The sequence below is a fragment of the Sorex araneus genome, chromosome 2 (genome assembly GCF_027595985.1).
Source record: "Sorex araneus isolate mSorAra2 chromosome 2, mSorAra2.pri, whole genome shotgun sequence".
Classification (NCBI taxonomy): domain Eukaryota; kingdom Metazoa; phylum Chordata; class Mammalia; order Eulipotyphla; family Soricidae; genus Sorex; species Sorex araneus.
The window spans coordinates 172,776,232-172,796,795 of record NC_073303.1 but is presented as its reverse complement, the minus strand read 5'-3'; the positions used below and the strand labels follow the sequence as shown (position 1 = coordinate 172,796,795).

At 34.5% G+C, this 20,564-nt stretch overlaps 1 non-coding gene across 1 annotated transcript; it reads right to left on the bottom strand.

Annotated features, from left to right (window-relative positions):
• Positions 1-508: 508 nt before the first annotated feature.
• On the bottom strand, positions 509-581 carry TRNAR-CCU (transfer RNA arginine (anticodon CCU)). The gene has a single exon. It is a non-coding gene; the product is annotated as a tRNA-Arg (tRNA).
• Positions 582-20,564: the final 19,983 nt, after the last annotated feature.

Here is a 20,564-nt window from a genome sequence, read left to right as displayed (position 1 = left end):
TTGTTATAGGTTCTCGAATGTAGTGATATACTGTTGTTCATAGTAACCTCCTGTTATCTTCTGTATTGTTGAAGTGTAACTTACAATTTTTATATTTTCATTTTGATCAGATACATAGTGTTTTTTATGTTTCCTCATTAGTCCAGCTAGGAGTTAACCAAGGCTGTTTAGTTATTTTTGGATTTTTTGTTACTGTTGTTGTTTATTTTATTTTTTAATTTTTTTGTATTTTTTTTTTTTTTTGCTTTTTGGGTCACACCCAGCAATGCACAGTGGTCACTCCTGGCTCATATACTCAGGAATCACCCCTGGCGGTGCTCATGGGACCATATGGGATGCTGGGATTTGAACCCGGGTCGGCCGCGTGCAAGGCAAACGCCCTCCCCGCTGTGCTACCACTCCAGCCCCAAAAGGAAAGTCTCCACACTTGTCACCTGTGAGCTGCTTTATTCAGGTGGGGCGGTTTGGTTTCTCAACCTTCGCAATGAAGCCTAAAACGCAACCCTTGTACCCCGGGTGGGACTCGAACCCACAATCCCTGGCTTAGGAGGCCAATGCCTTATCCATTAGGCCACCGGGGCTGACTGACTGTTTATTTTAATAGCTCTTGGTTTCATTGACTCTGTATTATTTGTTTCTAAACAACTGATTTTTTCTCTTATTTTTTAATATGGTACTTACTTTGTTTAAAGTGGGTTTTGCTGCTGTTTTCTGATTTGTAAGGATACAAGGTTTTACTGTTTTAGTTATTTTTTTGTTTAAATGATTTTTTAATTTAATGTTTGATTGCAGTTTAAATGATGTATCCTTACTTGTCATAGAAGACTATATTTTTGTAGAGCTGGTTTGGAGGCATTGAATGCTCTCAGTGATTGAGTTTCTGTGAATGTTTTTAAACACTTTTAAATATAATCTATATCATGGCAGAATAAATAATTCTGGATTGGAGGTCTTTATCACTCAATATTTTGAAAATATTTTTGAATACTGTTATTTTCCAGTCTTTAGTTGAAAATTTCAATTTGAACATAATGAGGATTCCTTTGACTGTGAGACTTTACTTCTCTCTTGCTACTTATAAATCTATTTTTCATTCCTGACATTTTAAATTAATCTTAATGTGTTTTATGTTTGGATTATTTTTGCTTGGAACTCAAAACTTTCTGCATAACTAAAAATGTTTCTCTTGTTTTTTTGTTTTTATCACAATCCCTTAATTGTTGATGATATTGTGTACCTTGCCATAACATCACTGATGTGTTTTATCTTCTGTCCTTTTTTTTGAGTTTTGTTGCTGGCTGAGTATTTAACCATCCTCTTTAGCTCCTACAGCTCTGTTTGAATTAATTTTCTAATTTTCCCCATAAATCTGTATTCAACTTTGCTGATGGTTTCTCCCATTGACTTTTTGTAATATCATTATATTTTGCAAGTATTGTTGCTTTGAAGTCTTCAAGCAGTTTACAAGCTTCTTTTAGATGCATACATTACCGGATTTTTGTTCCTGTAAATTGATGTGGCTTAATTTCTTTGTGCTATTTTCATTAGTCCTGGTATTATTTCATGTCACATAGATGTAAATGGACTTGAGCAATGATCTAAGGTCCTGACTTCTTGTCTTCTTGTGTCTATATTTTTAACTCTGTGCTTGTGAGGCAGTATATCACCACTTAGGATTTGTGGTCACCTGTGCCTTGCAGATGCTTTAGCTCTGAGCACTATCCAATCTGAGCTTTGGATCAGGGCCCATTACTGATGGAGCCTGGAACCTATTTTTGCATCACAATCCAACAAACCTGGGCAGCAACTGGAGGTTGCAATAAAAGGAACTCAAGTCACCCCTGTTCAATAAGTTGATGTTTGCAATTATTTGGGGATTTCCATTTGTCAGGTCCATTTTCATTTGTAGTAGTAAAATGAAAGATCAGCTGTAGTGGGTACTGAGCAGGGGTATGCTACAACTATTTTTTTTTTTTGCATAGGCCTGATAGATAGGGCTAAAGTGATAGCACATGGGTTGGGCATTCACCTTTCACATGGCTGAGCTGAGTTCAATTCCTCCGCCCCTCTCAGAGAGCCCGGCAAGCTACCAAGATTATCGAGCTACGTGGCAGAGCCTGGCAAGCTACCCGTGCGTATTGGACATTGGATATGCTGAAAACTGTAACAATAAGTCTCTCAATGAGAGACGTTACTGGTGCCCACTAGAACAAATCAATGAGCAAAGGGATGACAGTGGCAGTGACAGTGACAGGCCTGATAGACCGTGATAAGGGCAGATTTTTGCTTCTATGAAATGTACTAATTCATATATGATACTGTATGAATGAGTATTACGTTTAAACATATCTGAGCGATAACTAGCAGAAAGTTATATAGTTTATAATACTCTTTTTTGGAAAAAAACTGTTGGGTGGCCTCCTGTACTATTTTTATTTAATAGCCACAAAAGTCCTTTCAGAAGTTTTGAAAGACCTTGTTAAGTGTAAAGTTGGTTGTATTCAAAGTTCCTTCACCTTTTGGTGAATAGACTTCCATAGATATGCTCTCATGTTCAAATGCTCATATATTGGAAGAATATGAAAAGAAAGATGAGGGATATCTGTCATCAAAGATTGCTAGACTAGGGTTTTTCCTTAGATCTTGATACAAGTCTATTATGCTGACTTTTAATATTGAGTGGATGAGGGGATCATGCAACCTGTGAACTTGATGCATTTGTTTTGAATAATATCATGCAGAAGCACACATTGAACGATAGTAAGTGGAACCATCAAGTAGTTCATATTCACTCTTAAGAATAAGAAAGCTAGGTAGAATTGGGATAACAGGGTTGTTGCATGCCTAGGTAAACTGGTTGGTGATTAGATGTCAATTCTGGCTATAATTTCTATGAGCTAGTAAATACTAAGTATCAGGTAGGCCTATGATTCTATAAATACAGACTGAGCAGAGGAACATAGCAGTTTTACATTTATTTTTATTTACCGAATCAGTCTTGTATTTATTGAATAAATTCTACTTGGTAATGTTGAAATGCCTTGGTAACACGTTTTTTTCTTTTTCTTTTTCATTTCACCCATGCCTTATTTTATTTTTTTAACTTTATTTATTTATTGAAGAATCACTGTGGGATACAACTACAGACGTACAAACTTTCGTGATTATGTTAAAGTCATACAACAATCGAGTACCCATCCCTCCACCATTGTCCATTCTCCAACACCAGTGTTCCCATTGCCAGTATCCATCCTGCCACCCCCATACCCCACCTCCACCACCACCCTCCACCACCACCCCTCCCGTGGCAGATACATTCCCTTTTACTCTCTTTTTGGATGTTATGGTTTGCAATACAGGTAGTAAGTGGCCATCATGTTTGGTCTTTAGTCTAATTTCAGCATGCATCTCCCATCCCAAGCAAGCCCTCCAAGTATCATTTACTTAGTGGTTCCTTCTCTTATAATATTGAGATATATTGTTGAAATGGAGTTACAGAGATATTGTGAGATCTTTGCCTTCATGTTCATCCAGAGTATTGGTCTATAATGTAATGTTTTGTTTATGCTTTTTGAATTATATTGAATGCAGGGTAATGTTGATCTCATAAAATATTTTTTTTTTTTTGCTTTTTGTGTCACACCCGGCAATGCACAGGGGTCATTCCTGGCTCATGCACTCAGGAATTACCCCTGGCGGTGCTCAGGGGACCATATGGGATGCTGGGATCCGAACCTAGGTCAGCCGCGTGCAAGGCAAACGCCCTACCCGCTGTGCTATCACTCCAGCCCCTCATAAAATATTTTTGTAGTGGTTGAAATAATAGCACAGCAGGGTTTGATCCCTGAAGCATCATATAGTACTCTCACTATGCCAGGAATAATCCCTGAGCATAGAGCCAAGACAAATTCTGAGCACTGCTGGATGTGACCCCAAAACAAAAGAAAGCAAAAATATCTTGAAAAACTTCTGAATCTTTCAATCTATTAGAAGAATTTGAAAAATATATGTAGCATAATAGCATTGAAAACTCAGAAGAAGCCACCTGGTCCAGGGTTTTTGTTGTAGACAGATCATTCATTAGAAATTCAGTATCCATATTTGTGAATGGAATATACATATTAGAATTAACCTTATCTTCACCCCAGCCCAAGTTTTATTTTATAAATGTTGTCTCTTCTGTTTTCTTTAAAATTTTATTTGCATGGTTTCACTAGTTTATTTTACCCTGCTTCATTATTTGTATTCTAGATATTTCTACAGATTTGCTTTCAGTAGGTAGTCAATAAAAGTTGTGTTTTTTAATTAAATTTTGATATGGGCCTCTGTCTTGCTTAATATTGTAATGTTTAGTAGTCTCATTTTTATATATTACTATCAATAAACTGAACACAAATATAATGCCTTCAAAGCTATGGAAATACTAAGTTCTAAGTCCTTCATATCATAGTAGACTAAATGATTTTATAATTTCTTTGAATAAAATTCCAAAACCAAGAATATAAGGTTAATTTCACAAAAAAATGTGCACACATATATACCTTTGATAAATTTTAGTTTATTGATACCATATTTTGAATCTAGTAATACATATACATACAAATGTTATAACGTATGAAATGGTTTTTATGGTGGATATACATCAACATTTTATTATTTTATTATGAAAATTATATATTATGATCTTTTTCATTTATTTAAAGTAGGTAATATTCTTAAGTTTTTCATTGCAGTTTAATGAATGAATGTTTTTAACCTTTTTAGGGTGTCATTTTTAGTGACATTATTACCCAAAGAAATAGATAAATAGTGGCTTTGGCCTGCAGTGATGAATAATAATCACATAAACTATTTCATGGATTATTCTTTATTGTTTGATCCATTCATTTTTGTTTCACGTCATGTGTCCTGTAGATATCTGAACAGCTTAATTAACCATCTTCACCCTTGACATTCAAATAGAATACTGGCTATTGTTCACATTATTTCTTGTTATCAAAATAAAAAAGGTCCCAAATGTTTAATACCAACTGTCACACATGGTGAATAATTATACCAGGTGAATGTAATTTTCTTACAGTTTTAAATGGTATTATTTTCTAAATAATTTTAATTTTCTAGATTGTTTTCTGTGATGTAAGTGACAAAAACCATGCATTATTAATCATTAACTTATTTGAAGATACTAGTAAATATAAGGTTCATTACAAGTAAATACATTATAAGCTATTATGAATGTGATATGTATTTTTTTTCCTAAACCATGTGAATTATTTTATTAATTTATTTTTTTTAACTTTTTATTAAATCACCATGTGGAAAGTTACAAAGTTTTCAGGTTTTTGTCTTAGTTATACAATATTCAAACACCCATCCCTTCACCAGTGCCCATAGTCCACCACCAAAAACCCCAGTATACCCCCCGCCCCCACCCCCATCCCCTACTGTATAACTAATGAATTTTACTTCATTTGTTCTTTACCTTGATTACATTCCATATTTCAACACAAAACTCACTATAGTTGTTGGAGTTTCCACCCAAGAGAGACAGACCTACTACCAAAGAAGCATTTGATAATTAGTTTTCCATTGCTGGGAATGAAGAGATATGTAGCCCCACTGCTACAAGTATATAACTATTCTTCTATTCTTCTCTTTTTTTTTCCTTTTTCCTTTTCCCTTTTTTTTTTTCACCCTCATCCCCCATCCCGCGCCTCATAGTATGGTGTACGCCACACCACGTCGGCAGTGTGGGGCTTTTGCTTAGTTCACAGTCCAGAGAGGTGGCTGCTACATTAATAACCTTCAATATTTCAACAAAAACTTACTGTTATTATTTGGAGTTTACCCCCAAGTCAGACCTGTACAAAAGGAACCGTTTCACATCACTGACAATTATAGATGTTAAGTCGCGTGGACGCGGCAGCGTCCGCACGGTTTTGGATTCCTGTATAAAGTCCAGGGAAAATTCTACCAGAGCAGGAAGACGGGGTGGGGAGGAAAAAATTCCACCCCTGGGCAGCACAGAGCTGAAGCCTAGTTCGCAGTCCCAGTCATTGTTATTAGAAGCTGCGCTGGATGCCCGAAAGTGTTAGGTCTCTGGAATCAAAGTCTTTAGGTGCAGAGGGTCCCTGAATGTGATATGTTTTATAAAATATGTTTAATTGTCTCACATAACCACCTCAATCAAACTATAGCTATGCATTCAGGACTGAGTTTATACAGTTTATCAAATATAAAATATTTTACGATATGGTGGAGAGATATTGGAAATTTCATGGATGTGGTACAGTAATATTACATGTCTAAAATATAAATATTAACATCATAGTAATCTATAAAACCTCAATACAATAATTTTGCTACTTTTTATTATAATAATATGTTTGGTGAAAGAACTTTGTACACAAAATATAAGGAGGGAGGGTTTTCTTATAAAATTCTACCAGTGCTTTATATATCTTGGATATTAACCCCTTATCTGATGGGTATTGAATAAATAATTTTTCCCATTTCATAGGTTGTCCTAGTATCTTTATCACCATTTATTTTGAGGTGCAAAAGCTTCTTAGATTAATATAATCCCATTTATCTTTGCTTCCACTTGCTGGTCAGTGGAATTTCATCTTTAAAGATGTCTTTATCATCAATGTTATGGAGGATTCTGCTTATGTTTGCTCCATGAACCTTATGGATTCAGGTCTGATATTGAGGTCTTTTAAACCACTTTGATCTGACCTTTGTGGCTGGGGTTAGACAGAGGTCTGAGTTCATTGTTTTGCTTGCAACTGTTCAATATTCCTAGAACCACTTGTTGAAGAGGCTTTCCTTACTCCATTTTATACTTCTTGCTCCCTTATCGAAGATTAAATGTTTATATATATATGAGTGTCTCTGTTAGAATATTCAAATCTATTCCATTGGTCTGCAGATCTGTCTGTATTCCAATACCATGCTGTTTTAATAACCACTGCTTTGTAGTACAATTTGATTAGGGAAGGTGATGCCTCCCAATCTTTCCCACAAAGATTGTTTTGGCTCTTCTTGGAGGTTTATTGTTTCATATGAATTTCAGGAATGTTTTGTATATTTATTTGAAGTATGTCGTAGGTACTGTGTAGGGATCACATCAAATCTAAATAATGCTTTGGTGAGTATTGCCATACTGATGATATTTATCTTTCTGATCCATGAGCAGTGGATGCGTCTCCATTTTCGTTTGTCCAATTTCCTGAAGAAGTTTTTTGTAGTTTTCTATGTACAGGTCCTTCACCTTTTTAGGTAAGCTGACTCAGAGGTATTTTATTTTCTTAAGCACAATTGCAAATGGGATTAAAAAAAAAACTATTCTCTTTCATTATTTATATATAGGAAAGTCATGGACTTTTGGATAATGATTTTGTAACCTGACACTTTACTATACAAACTTATGTTTCTAGGAACATTTTTTTTAGGGTCTTGAGGATTTTATAAGTATAATATTGTGTGATCCGCAAATAGTAATAGCTTTACTCCAGCCAAAAGGCACATGAAATAATGTTCTACATCACTAATCATCAGGGAAATGCAACTCAAGGTGGCAATGGCATATGACCTTATATTACAAAGACTGACACATATCAAAAAGAATAAGAACAACCAGTGCTGGCACAGATGTGGGGAAAAAGAGACTCTCATTTGTTGTTGTTGAGACTGCTGACTGTTTCAGCCATTTGCAAAATGATACGGGCATTTCTCAAAAAAATAGAAACCGAGTTTCCATTTGACCCAGTACCATTTCTGGGAAAATACCCTAGGTTGAAAAAACACACAGCAACAATAATATTTGCACTTGTATGTTTATTGCAGCAATTTTCACAATAGCCAGGATATGAAAACATCCTGAATGCCAAGAACAGACAACTGGTTAAAGGAACTATGGCACATCTACAAAATGGATTGCTATACAGCTATTGAAAATGAACTCATAACATTTGCTTAACAATGGATGAACATAGAACCTATCTTGCTGAGTGTAATAAGTGAGAAGGAGAAGTACAGACAGAGATTGGTTGCACTCATTTATGGGATATAAAAAAATACACAGTATAAGATTAATACCCAAGGAAGGGCCAGGATGTATGAATTGTCCTTTCTTGGACCCTGCCACAGGTCTGAGGCAGACGGAAGTCGGAACAGAGAAGGAACAATTATGGCAATGCTGGTTGGAAAGGATTGCTCTGGTTGGGAGATGTGTACTGAAAGTGGGTAAAGGACCAAATACGATAGCCTCCAGTATCTGTACTGAAAACCATGATTCCAAAAGAGGAGAGAGAGAGAGAGAGAGAGAGAGAGAGAGAGAGAGAGAGAGAGAGAGAGAGAGAGAGAGAGAGAGAATTCAGACAGACAGGCAGGCAGACAGACAGACAGACAAAGAAGAAAATACTTTACAGAGAGGAGGAAGGCTGGGGTGGGGGTGGCAGGATGAATATGAAGAATATTGTTGGTGGGAAATGTATACTGGTCTATGGGTATTGGAACATTGTATGACTGAAAGCCCATAAGAAAAGCTTTGTAACTTTGTAACTGTGTCTCACGATTGATGATTGAATAAATTTTAAAAAAGGTGATACTAACCAACCAAATAAATATTATTCTACAGACTTTAAAAAACTCACATTTAACTGTATTTTTCTTAATTTTAATTTTATCTATAAAAGTTAGTCTATTGATAGACTTGTTCCAACTTTCACCATTAAGACAGAAATAATTTTCAGAAGACTGTAGCTGCCTATAACTATGTTTATTTATATTTATATATTATCTGCAATTAAAGTAGTTAACAATTATATTTTTTTACATTTATTATAACTTGGGGCTATAAACTGATAATCAGTTTGATATTACTTTATTACTCCCCTCAAAAATGATATTTTGTTGAAATATATTTCAACAAAATGACCAAGTTGAGTTCCATCCCTGGAATCTCATAAGGTTCCTCCAAGCACTGCTAGTAGTAACTCCTAAGTGCATAGCCAGGAGTAACCTCTGACCATCTCTATGTGTGATTCAAAACAATAAAAACCAAAGGAATTGCTTATCATATAATACTCTGAAATTTATCTTTATATTACTGCTTTTCATTACCTTTTTAATATACTAATTATATTTTTTCAAACAGTATGAAAAAATGCATTCTATAATTTATGGACGATACTGATCTAATGTGAACTATATGAAAAAAATTTGTAATTTAGATTCCTCATGTGAAAGTTTGGTGCTAGAATTTTCATTGTTACAGAACTGGTTGAGTTCTAAAATTTTAATTATTTTTTAAAATAAATTATTTATTTTTAATTAGTGAATCAACGTGAGGGTACAGTTACAGATTTAATTATTTTTATAGAATGTCTAAGTAAAGAATTCTTAGTAAATAAATACATTGAGATCAGAAGTTCTGAAAACCTTCACTGTATCACTGTCACTGTCATCCCATTGTTCATCGATTTGCTCAAACAGGTGCCAGTAACATCTACATTTGTCCCAATCCTGAGATTTTAGCAGCCTCTCCTTACTCATCCTTCCAAATGGTGCCATATTGGAGGCTCTTTCAGGATCAAGGGAATGAGACCCATTATTGTTACCATATTTGGCATATCAAATATGCTGCTGTGTGGGCAGAATACTCTTGGTAGCTTGCCGGGCTCTCAGAGAGGGACAGGGAATGTATATAAGAGAAAATAAGCAAGTATGTTAAAACCAAACACATGTGTGCTGCTTTAGGTATATCAGTGGGCTAGAATATAAGAGGTCTCGGCTGCAAATACAGCTGTGCACTTCCAGGAGCTTTGTTTTATAGTCTCTGGTTCTTGGCCGTTAGTGAGATTTCATGGCATTGGGGGCAATTTCTGGGTGTGACTTGCAGGAGAGTAAACATTACTGAATAGCCCTTTCTCCCTCCAAACAACTCAAAACTGTCTTAAAACTGTTCAAGTATGATGGCCGCTTAATACCTGTATTGCAAACCTATATAACATCCAACCTTGTATAACACCCAAAAGGAAAGAGAGAGAGAGTAAGAGGGAATGTGCCTGCCACAGAGACGGGGGGTTAGGAAAAGGGGATCCTGGGAACACTGGTGGTGAAGAATGAGATGAAAACCTTAATTGTGAATAATCATAGCAAGAATGTCTTAAATTATCATATAGGATCCATTTCGTAAATAGCAAGCAATAGAATTGAAATTTAATATTTATTATACTCTTTCCAGGTGATTCACTGAAATATTATTCTATTTTATAGTAATTTTCATCATCTCACTTTCCAAATATTTTAGAATTTTCCTATCTCAAAGGAAAATTGTCAATAGAGTAATAATTTTTATTATAAATCAAATGTTTAAGTTTCTTCCCAAACCTGTATCTATGTACTACATGGCCTGTTAATTTATAGCTTAGATTCTTGGTGTTCAACATAATATTGAACGGTTTAACTTTTAAAATTGATTCAGAATATGGTAAGATGTATTAAATTTCTAATATTTTATTTTATGACATTGACAGATTACATTTTGTCCTGTGACTAAAAGCATAACCTTAATTTCCTGGTTATATTCGGTTAGAATGGTGTTTGTGAGAGGCTATTTTCTTCAGTGGCAGATGTTTTAATAATGTGGCTCTCTCACATATGATATGTTTAGATATATAGCTACTAAAAACAATGGAATTTGGGGTTTATTTATTTACTGAGGTTTAACCTACAAATACTCCTGATGCATACTTGGATATTGTTGCGAAAAAGTGTCAGAACTTTCTACCTTTTTTTTTTTTTGGTCCAATTTCAATGTGCCAATGCACCCTACAGAGAGAGTAACTTTCCCAATTCTTCATGATACTCTCTGTTCATGGAAACAAGACCCTTGCTGTTAAAGTTTAATCTTTGAACAGTGGGGAAAAATAAGTTAACTGTAATTGATTTGTGGTCATCAGCTAAAGTCTTTCAACCAGAAAAAGCAGCAGAAATTGCTAGTAACTTTGTTAGATTGCCATATCTGTGTTTGTAGTAACCCCATGAAACTTTAAGTTGTTAGCCTATTTTTTTCCCTCAGAAATCCCACAATTAGAATTTTGAATGGTCCAATTCAGGAGTCCATACTGAAAAATTGGTCAACAAATTAAAAATCAGATGAATCTATTATTCTATATGTATTCAGTGATAACCATTACTAACAAATTTCAAGTGGTTCCTAATTTTATCCTTACTGATTTTTAAGAGCCAAAGTTAGATATAAAATGCCTATTTATTTCTAAAATGATATACTTGGAAGCAATCAAGTGGCCTTTTGAATAAACTTCTGATTTATAAGTAATGTGGTTATCTCAGTATTTTGCCTCTTATATTTTGTGATTTTATTAAAAATGGAATTATATTTGTTATATTTAATATACGTTATGAGTTAAAAATTAAGACTACAAGAAACCTCAAAGGCAATACAGATGTATAGATAAAATAGAACCCTAATCTCAATAAATATCCTTATCCTAGTATATTATCTTATCCTTAATATTAATGTTATAAAATCATAAAAATAATAAATTTAATTTAGATTAATTTATAGTTTGACTAATACTTAAAAGGAGTCTTCTGTTTTAAATCAAATAAAACACAAAGTATTCTTGATTTACTATTGAGAATAAATCACTAAGATGTTATTTGAAGAAATAGAATGACACAATGATGTAAAAATATGTCATATTAAAGTGATTTTAATTAAGTAACCAATACAGAAACAAAACCTTAGCATCTTGAAATTCTATGGGCCAGAGCCATAGCACAAAGGGTCAGGTGCTTGTTAACTGAATAGACATTTATTCAACATGCTTTTAAAGGCATCATACGTATATTTATAATGCACATTTTCATGGTGAATAGATCAAAGGAAAAATAATATAAATTATAGATGCAATTGACCACAAGAATTAATTTACTTCTAGTGAAGTAATAACAAAATGAGCTTTATTAAGATGTGCAGCATGATGCCAGTATTGAGATATTCGAAGTAGAAAAGTAAAGTAGTTTGAAGTTAGCCACTTTCTTCGAATTAAATTATACCTACTTTCATATGTAGAGACTTAACATTAAAGAAGATGGGATATAAAGAAATGTAGCAAATAGGTTACACACCTTCCTCAAAACAGCCAATTTCCTTTCCGTTATACCAAATATGGTACATATTAATAATATGAAATGAACGGGTAGGATTATCTAAGATTTCATAAAAATTTATTTTTAGCTATATATCAGTTGGTAACCCAGGCTATACATATATGAAGACTTACAAATCATCTAGTAAAATTTATTTTAGATTTGTCTTCCTGAATACTTGTTATTACTTCATGTCTTTCTAATAAAATTCATCCCTTTGAACACCTTTTTCCCAATAGAAGAGATTTATATATTACCATTTAAAATTTTATGAATTTTTATTGTTATTATGTCAATAATCTGTTTTAAAACCATTGTCTTTCTGATAGCATATTTATTGCATGTTACTTAAAATTAAATTCAGTTTCCGGAAGCTCTCTCTTTAATGATGCATAGTCAGGCAGTCAAGAATATCACCTAGTATTTTATCGAAAAGATACAGTTTAGAAGATGATACTTCAACTTTTGTTATTTTTGACACTTAGAAGCATGTACTTCAGCTTTCTTAAAATTTCATCACTCTAAGTAAATTAATTTAGTTAATGTTTATAGTGTACATTGGCAACAGGAAATTAGTGGGTCAATATTTATTAAATTACTGTTACAATAGTCATTTTTAAAATAAAGATAAGCTCTTTGGATTGGTAAAATAGTGTTAGGATATATACTTTAATGATGAGAAAATATATGATACTATATTCTATGCCTTTATGAATGGCATTCAAACTTTTTTCTTAAACAATTGTAAGTAGAGTCTAACATTTCACTTTAGAGACTTGTTAGTCATAGTTATTACAGAAAACTTGGCTGAACAGTGTTGAATGTAAAGTAAACTCATTTTGTTTTAGTTTTGGAGTCACAGGCAGCAGTGCTCAGGACTTACTCCTGGCTCAGTGCTAAGAGATCAGTCTTCACAGTGTGCAGTGTACCATACATAATGCAGTGAAATCTTTAAAATATCATGGTATGAGATAAATTGAGTCTCATGGTAAACATTCCATTCTCATTCATAAATGATAATTTTATGGAAGTGGGGTTTAAGACTTAGAGTTGATCCAAGATAGGACACACCTATTTTACATTCAAAATCATTGGATCTAAAAAGAAGAATCTCTGTTTGAGGATAGTATATTTCTTTATATAATATTAATTCTGACACATATATTTATATATACATGCATACTTGTATTTTTTTTAAATTTTATTGAATCACCATGTGGAGGGTTACATAGTTCTCTCAGGATTATGTCAGTTATACAATACTCAAACACCCTTCCCTTCACCAGTGCCCATATTCCATCACCAACGCCCCCAGTCTACCTACCGCTCCCTCCCACCCCCCCAGAACCCCGCCCTTGTAAGTGATAAGTTTCACTTTGTTTACGCTTTATCTTGATTACATTCCATGTTTCAACACATAACTCACTATTGTTGCTGGGGTTTCCCCCCAAAAAGAAGAAGACAGTCCTATTGCCAAAGAAGCATTTGATAGTTCTCCATTGTTAAGAATATAGAGATATAAAGTCCCGCTGTTTGTTACATAACTTTTCTTTTTTCCCCCCTTGCCCCGCGCCACCGAGTTCACGCCTGTTTAGTAATCGCCACGCTGCCTGACAAAGGGAAAAAAAACGAAAAAGATGGTTATTTCCCGTCATCAGCCGGCGTGGGGCTCTGGCTTAGTTGATAGTCTAGTAGAGTGTCTGCAAGCAGTTTCTGGAACCAAAGGTATTGCGCTGGTATCGGCTCCGGCTCGAGATTCTACCAGCGTCCCGCTGTTCCATGTACATAATTTTCCCCCTTATATCCCATTCCCACGCCACCAGGTCTGTGTTTGCTTAATGGACATCATACTATGGTTGATGCCACGCCGCGTTTCTTCCCGAGAAAGAAGGATATTTCTTCTCAGCCGGCGTGGGGATATGGCTTAGTTCAGTCTAGAGAGATGGCTACCACTTTGATTGTCTTCAATATTTCAGCAAAAGACTTACTATTCTTGTTAGGATCTCCCACAAAAATCCGACCCATTAAAAAGGAACCATTACATATTGCTGATGCTTAGATGACCTTAGGTCGCGTGGCCGCTGCTGCGTTGGGTTTCTGTATAAAGTCCAGGGAAAGTACAACCAGAAATAACATCACTACAAACTTTTACCCTTTTATGGTGCTCATAAGATGGAGAAACCTAGAGAAAGCTGGCTCGGCGTCTCCATTTTGCGCTCAAAAAGCCGTGGACCCTGTGCTGTGCTCAGGAGGAAGGGGTTGAGAGAGAGAGGTTAAAAGAATTGGGGAATGCCCGGCTTCCACTGTCGCAGTCCACTGTGGGGTCTCCGTTCCCGTGCCGGAATTAGTTCAGTGGGCTGCTTGGAGTCCAAGGGCACTCTTTTGGGCTCTTCCATCCTGCTCGATCTGCAGCGGCGCCAAAAGACCATACTTGTATTTTAAATTGATGTTTAGTAATAAATTACCAGAAATGATTTGAACTAACCAATGATTGAAAAATAAAGTGTTGGATTACCATGTCATAGAAAATGATAGAATATTTAAAACAGATATTCTCATGCTATTTAGTAATATTCCAATATAAACATACATTTTGTTCAAAATTTTATAATTTTTCTATTAAGTTTATATTTATTATACTAAAATACTAAAAAGAAGGCTTAATGTAGCAGATTTAGAAAATAGAGTCTCCAGAGCTGCAGCAATATTACAAGGGATAGGTCACTTATTTTGCTTGTAGTCCACTTGGTGTTAATTGCTGAGCACTCTAGGGGTAATTCCTGAGAACAGATGTAGGTGTAAGTCCTGAACACCACTAGGAGGTGTGGTGTGAGAGAGAGGGAGAGGGAGAGAGACAGAGAGGGAGAGAGAGAGAGAGAGAGAGAGAGAGAGAGAGGAGAGAGAGGAAACTGGATTCTCCACTGAGCTCAAGATAAAGTGTTAATAAAACCAAATTTTTTGTATGTTTGATTATTTTTTTAGTAAGAAAGAGGATTTGGTAAATATTTATTTGTAGTATGATTATAGGAATATAGAAAAGAAGAAGTTAAATGACAACTAGCTTTATTGGAAGACTCTAAATTTTAAACATCAATATTTTCTTTATTGTTTCCACTCCTTTATGTCCATAACTTTTGGTCTTGGCTTTTTGTCTCTTTGACAAAAATTCAAATTTTTCCCCATTGATCCTTATCTGCTGTACTATTTCCCATTTTAATATGTGATTTTAAAAGAATAACAATAATAACATCAGAAAAAAATTAAAACCAACATGTCTAACCTTATTGCTCTAAATATTTTCAAAGAAATAGCTCAAATTTGGAGCTGGAGCAAGAGTACGTGGGGAGAGCACTTGCCTTATATACAGCTGACCCATTTTGGCCCCCTGGACCCATATGGTTCCCGAGCCCTGGAATAACATTTGAGCCTAGAGCCAAGAGTCAACCCTGAACAATGCTGGACATGGTCCCAAAAACAAACACAAACAACACTAACAAAATTTGTTCAAAGTTAGACTATGGTGTGATAGTTATCTATTGATGCAGTTCTATTAATAAGAGTCTTCTGATCTATTAATAACTGAATTATTTATTTTAATGATCCCTCATAATGTGCAATATATTGGAAGAGTGGAAAGTCATTTTGATGATGGTTTCCTTTAGTAATATATTTCCCCTCTATCTTTCTTTTCTTTTTTTAACATAGACTGTATTTTATATGGTACAATTATAGTTTTACCTTTTTAAACTTGCCTTTTTTAGGCCAAGTGCCATTCTTTTCCACACTTTATCTTTTGAGTTTATGTATGTTTCATACAGATAGCAGTTCAAATCGGTTTTCGGTTTTTTGTTTTGTTTTGTTTGTTTTTTGAGGTATTCCTGGCTGTGCTCAGGGTTTACTTCTGGTTCTGCACTCAGGAATCTCGCCTAGCGGACTGGGGAGGACCAAATGGGGTTCAGAGCATCAAACCTGGGCAGGTTGTGTGCAGTGAAACTGACCTGCTTGCTTTATTCTCTCTCTGATCTAGGACAAAAATATTTTTTTTATAATCTCACACTAATGTCATTGTAGTATTATGCACAATCTCTTAGATTTTGCTTCATTTAAAAGAAAAAAATTCTTATATATAGGTTAAAAGTAAATTAAAATATTAACATAATTTAAATATATTTATTTATTTTAAAAATAATTTTAACTTTTATGAGATAAGTTATCATATAAATCATACAATTCATTACATAGAATGCCAGAAACATGGTCATATAATTACAGTTATTAAAAGTTGAATTAAACTAAAGCCAAAATAATTTGCTTTAAAAATGCCAAGAAGTATTTTGAATAACAGTTGAGTGCATAGAATTACTAAACATATTTGGCTGTTTAAATAGAATTGTTAAAACAGATTAAAGAGTATAAACTTTGATTAAGTGTTCAGTAAATATTTGTTAAACGTTAAATGATCTAGCACCTACCTTTTATTTAACTGTAACTATTTTTCCACTAGTAGATATAACTATGTTATTTCAGTTGAATTAGCATAGTATCAATACTCAGTCCGTATTTTTAATTATTTTAATTAGAACATAAATATATAAGGTAAAGGGGATAAAATTTATATTGTTGTACAAAATTACTGCCTACTACCACTACTATGCCCATGCTCATTCACTTCAGTCTCTTCATCACCAATAATCTGGTACGCCCTCCACTCTCCCTCCTGCTACTAGCAATGGTTGCAAATCATAATTCTTTTTTTAAAATAATTTATTTATTTTTAATTAGTGAATCAACGTGAGGGTACAGTTACAGATTTATACATTTTTGTGCTCATGTTTCCCCCATACAAAGTTCGAGAACCCATCCCTTCACCAGTGCCCATCCTCTACCACCAGTAAACCCAGCATCCCTCCCACCCTCCCCAGTCCCATCTCCCCCCACCCCACACTGCCACTATGGCAGGGTATTCCCTTTTGATCTCTCTCTCTGATTAGGTGTTATGGTTTGCAATAAGGGTGTTGAGTGGCCATTGTGTTCAGTCTCTAGTCTATATTCGGCACGCATCACCCTTCCCCCGCATGACCTCCGACCACATTTTACTTGGTGTTCCCTTCTCTGAGTTGCCCAGAATGAGAGACCAGCCTCCAAGCCATAGAGACAACCTCCTGGTACTTATTTCTACTAATCTTAGGTGTTAGTCTTAAAGTCTAATATTCTATATTCCACAGATGAGTGCAATCTTTCTATGTCTGTCTCTCTCTTTCTGACTCATTTCACTTAGCATGATACTTTCCATGCTGATCCATTTATATGCAAATATCATGACCTCATTTTTTCTAACAGCTGCTTAGTATTCCACTGTATAGATATACCAAAGTTTCTTCAACCAGTCATCTGTTCTAGGGCACTCAGGTCTTTTCCAGATTCTGGCTATTGTAAACAGTGCTGAGATGAACATATAAGTGCAGATGTCATTTCGACTATACTTTTTGACTTTTCTGGGATATATTCCCAGCAGTGGTATTTCTGGGTCAAATGGGAGCTCAACCTCTAGTTTTTTGAGAATTGTCCATATTGTTTTCCAAAAGGGCTGAACTAGTTGGCATTCCACCAGCAGTGTAGAAGGGTCCCTTTCTCCCCACATCCTCTCCAACAGCGGTTGCTTTTGTTCTTTTGGATGTGTGCTAGATTCTGTGTTGTGAGGTGGTATCTCGTGGTACAAATCATAATTCTTAAAGGCACATAAACTCATAGAATAAAGTATAATACAAGTTGAGCAAATTTTCTTTTGGGAGGTTATCTTTCAATTTTTTATATGTCGTAAGTTATAAAGCTATTTGGAATAATAATATTACTAATACCCATGAATCACTAATTTTTGTTTTATTATTCTCTGTATAATAATTAAATAACACATCAGGGATCGATATTTCTATTTTATTTTTCCCTGTATAATAGTAAACTTATACAACTGGGATCAATGTATAAATAATCTAATAAATTTCTTAATTTAAATATCCAAGTGCTGCAAACATCTTTACTCTGAGGAGCAGAAGAATTTTGTAATACTCATGATTCAATTTGACTTTGCATAGGTTTATTAGAGATCTTTTCATTGTTCCTCATTTTTATTCAGAACCCCGATTTACAGTACTGTTAATAATAGAGTTTCAGGCATATAAGTTTCCTACTGCATAGTCACAATCAGTATCAGAATAGACCCATCAATATCTCAAGGTTTCTTTCCCCCACTTCACGATTTTGACATGTTAAAAAAGATTTTGGGCCACCTCAGGAGTACACAGGTCTTACACTTGGCTCTGTATTAAGGGATCATTCCTGGTGGTGATCAGATGACCATATGCTGTGCTGGGGATCCAATCAGTCGTTTTGTATCGAACAAATCTTTTATCTGCTGTACTAGTTTCCTTGCCCCGGTCTCTCTCTGAGCTCTCCTCTTTGCCTGTTGTATTTAAATGTTATATGCAATGGGGCTGGAGCGGTAGCACAGCAGGTAAGGTGTATGCCTTGCACAGGGCCTACCACGGTTCCATTCCCAGCATCCCATATGGTCCCCTGAGCACTACCAGGAGTAATTTCTGACTGCATCAGCCAGGAGTAACCACGGTGCATGACTGGGTGTGACACACACAAAAAATTAATCAATAAGCAAAATGTTATAGGCACTAACAAATATTGTCATAGAAGCATTTAAGATAACCCATTATGTAAAGATATAAAGGAAAATGTTATTATAGATTGCGTACACATAGAAATATAAGACACTTTTCAGAAAACTTTGAGAAATTTATATCTCCAAAATAAGTTTATTGAGAAGCGTTGATTATGTTATTTAAAAAATTATACAATATTGTAAGGGAATTAAAGAAATGTATCACATAACTAGTAGATTTTCTAAATTGTAAATTAATTTCTCAAATTCTTACCTAAGTTATTAAAGAAGTGCTTACTACCAACAATTGACCTACTAAAATACTGCATTTCTATAAGTTTCAATTATTTTTCCACAAGCTTTTATGAAAATGTCATTGTTAAGTTTTCTATAGACCTATTTTGTCTGCATTTAATTTGAAAATTTAACAAATTATAGTCAATGAGAGCACAATAGCTGGAAATTGCCAATAATATATTTCTAATTTGTATTAAAAAAGAAAGATGAACTGAATAATTGTATGAATTAAAACAAATCATAGTTAGTGCATATTGTTACCAATAAAATTTAGACACTGAATGATACAAAGGTTAACAATACATGCTTAAGAAGCTAAAAACATCCTTACATAGATTTTATAGGTAATTTTTCAAATATCACCAATAACAAAGCATAGTTTCCAATAATTTACCACATTTTGCATCTGCAATAATTTCTTATAATTTAAATATTTATTTTTGAGTAAAGATAAATAATATAATTTATTTGCCTTTATTCATTACTCTTAAAAATATTTATGTAGTCGTGCAATTTTCATAAAAATATAGAACGCCCTTATTATCTTCTAATTGAGGAGAAAAGCACCACGTAAGTTAGAAAGATTATGGTTATGGCAACGTATGTTAAATTTATTTAGAAGTTGTTCCTTTGAAACATTTATTATTTAGAAGTAATTTATTTCTTCAAATTACAAATTGAAAAAACAGAATTTTTAAAATATAATATCATTTACAACAGTTTCCATGGGATTTCTTCAAACTAAATTAAAAAAGCCTTTAAATAATTCCACATTCTGATGAAGATATGATCACTGTATCACTGTCATCCCGTTGCTCATCAATTTGTTCTAGCGGTCATCAGTAATGACTCCATCGTGAGATTTATTGTTACTGTTTTTGGCATATATAATAATCCTGGTAGCTTGCCAGGCTCTGCTGTGTGGGCGCGATACTCTCAGTAGCTTGCCAAGCGAGCTCTCTGAGATGGGAAGCAGAATTGAACCCTCGAACCCAGGTCAAACCCATATAAGACAGACGCCCTAGCTGCTGTGCTATCACTCCAGCCCAAAGATATGATCAAATTCCTAAATAAAAAGTAAAACCAATCTTTTTATCCATCATTTTTTTGTCTTCTTCTATTACAATGATACATTCTCAGATGCAACTTTCTTCTCTAAATAAAATTTTATATTTATATTCATGGGCTGGAGCGATAGCACAGCGGTTGGGCTTTCGCCTTTCATGCAGCTGACCTGAGTTCAATTCCTCTGCCCCTCTTGTAGACCCTGGCAAGCTACCCGTGAGTATTGGATATGCCAAAAACAGTAACAATAAGTCTCACAATGAGAGACGTTACTGGTGCCCACTCGAACAAATCGAGGGGCAACGGGATGATAGTGGCAGTGATTTATATTTATACAGAAATTCAAGAA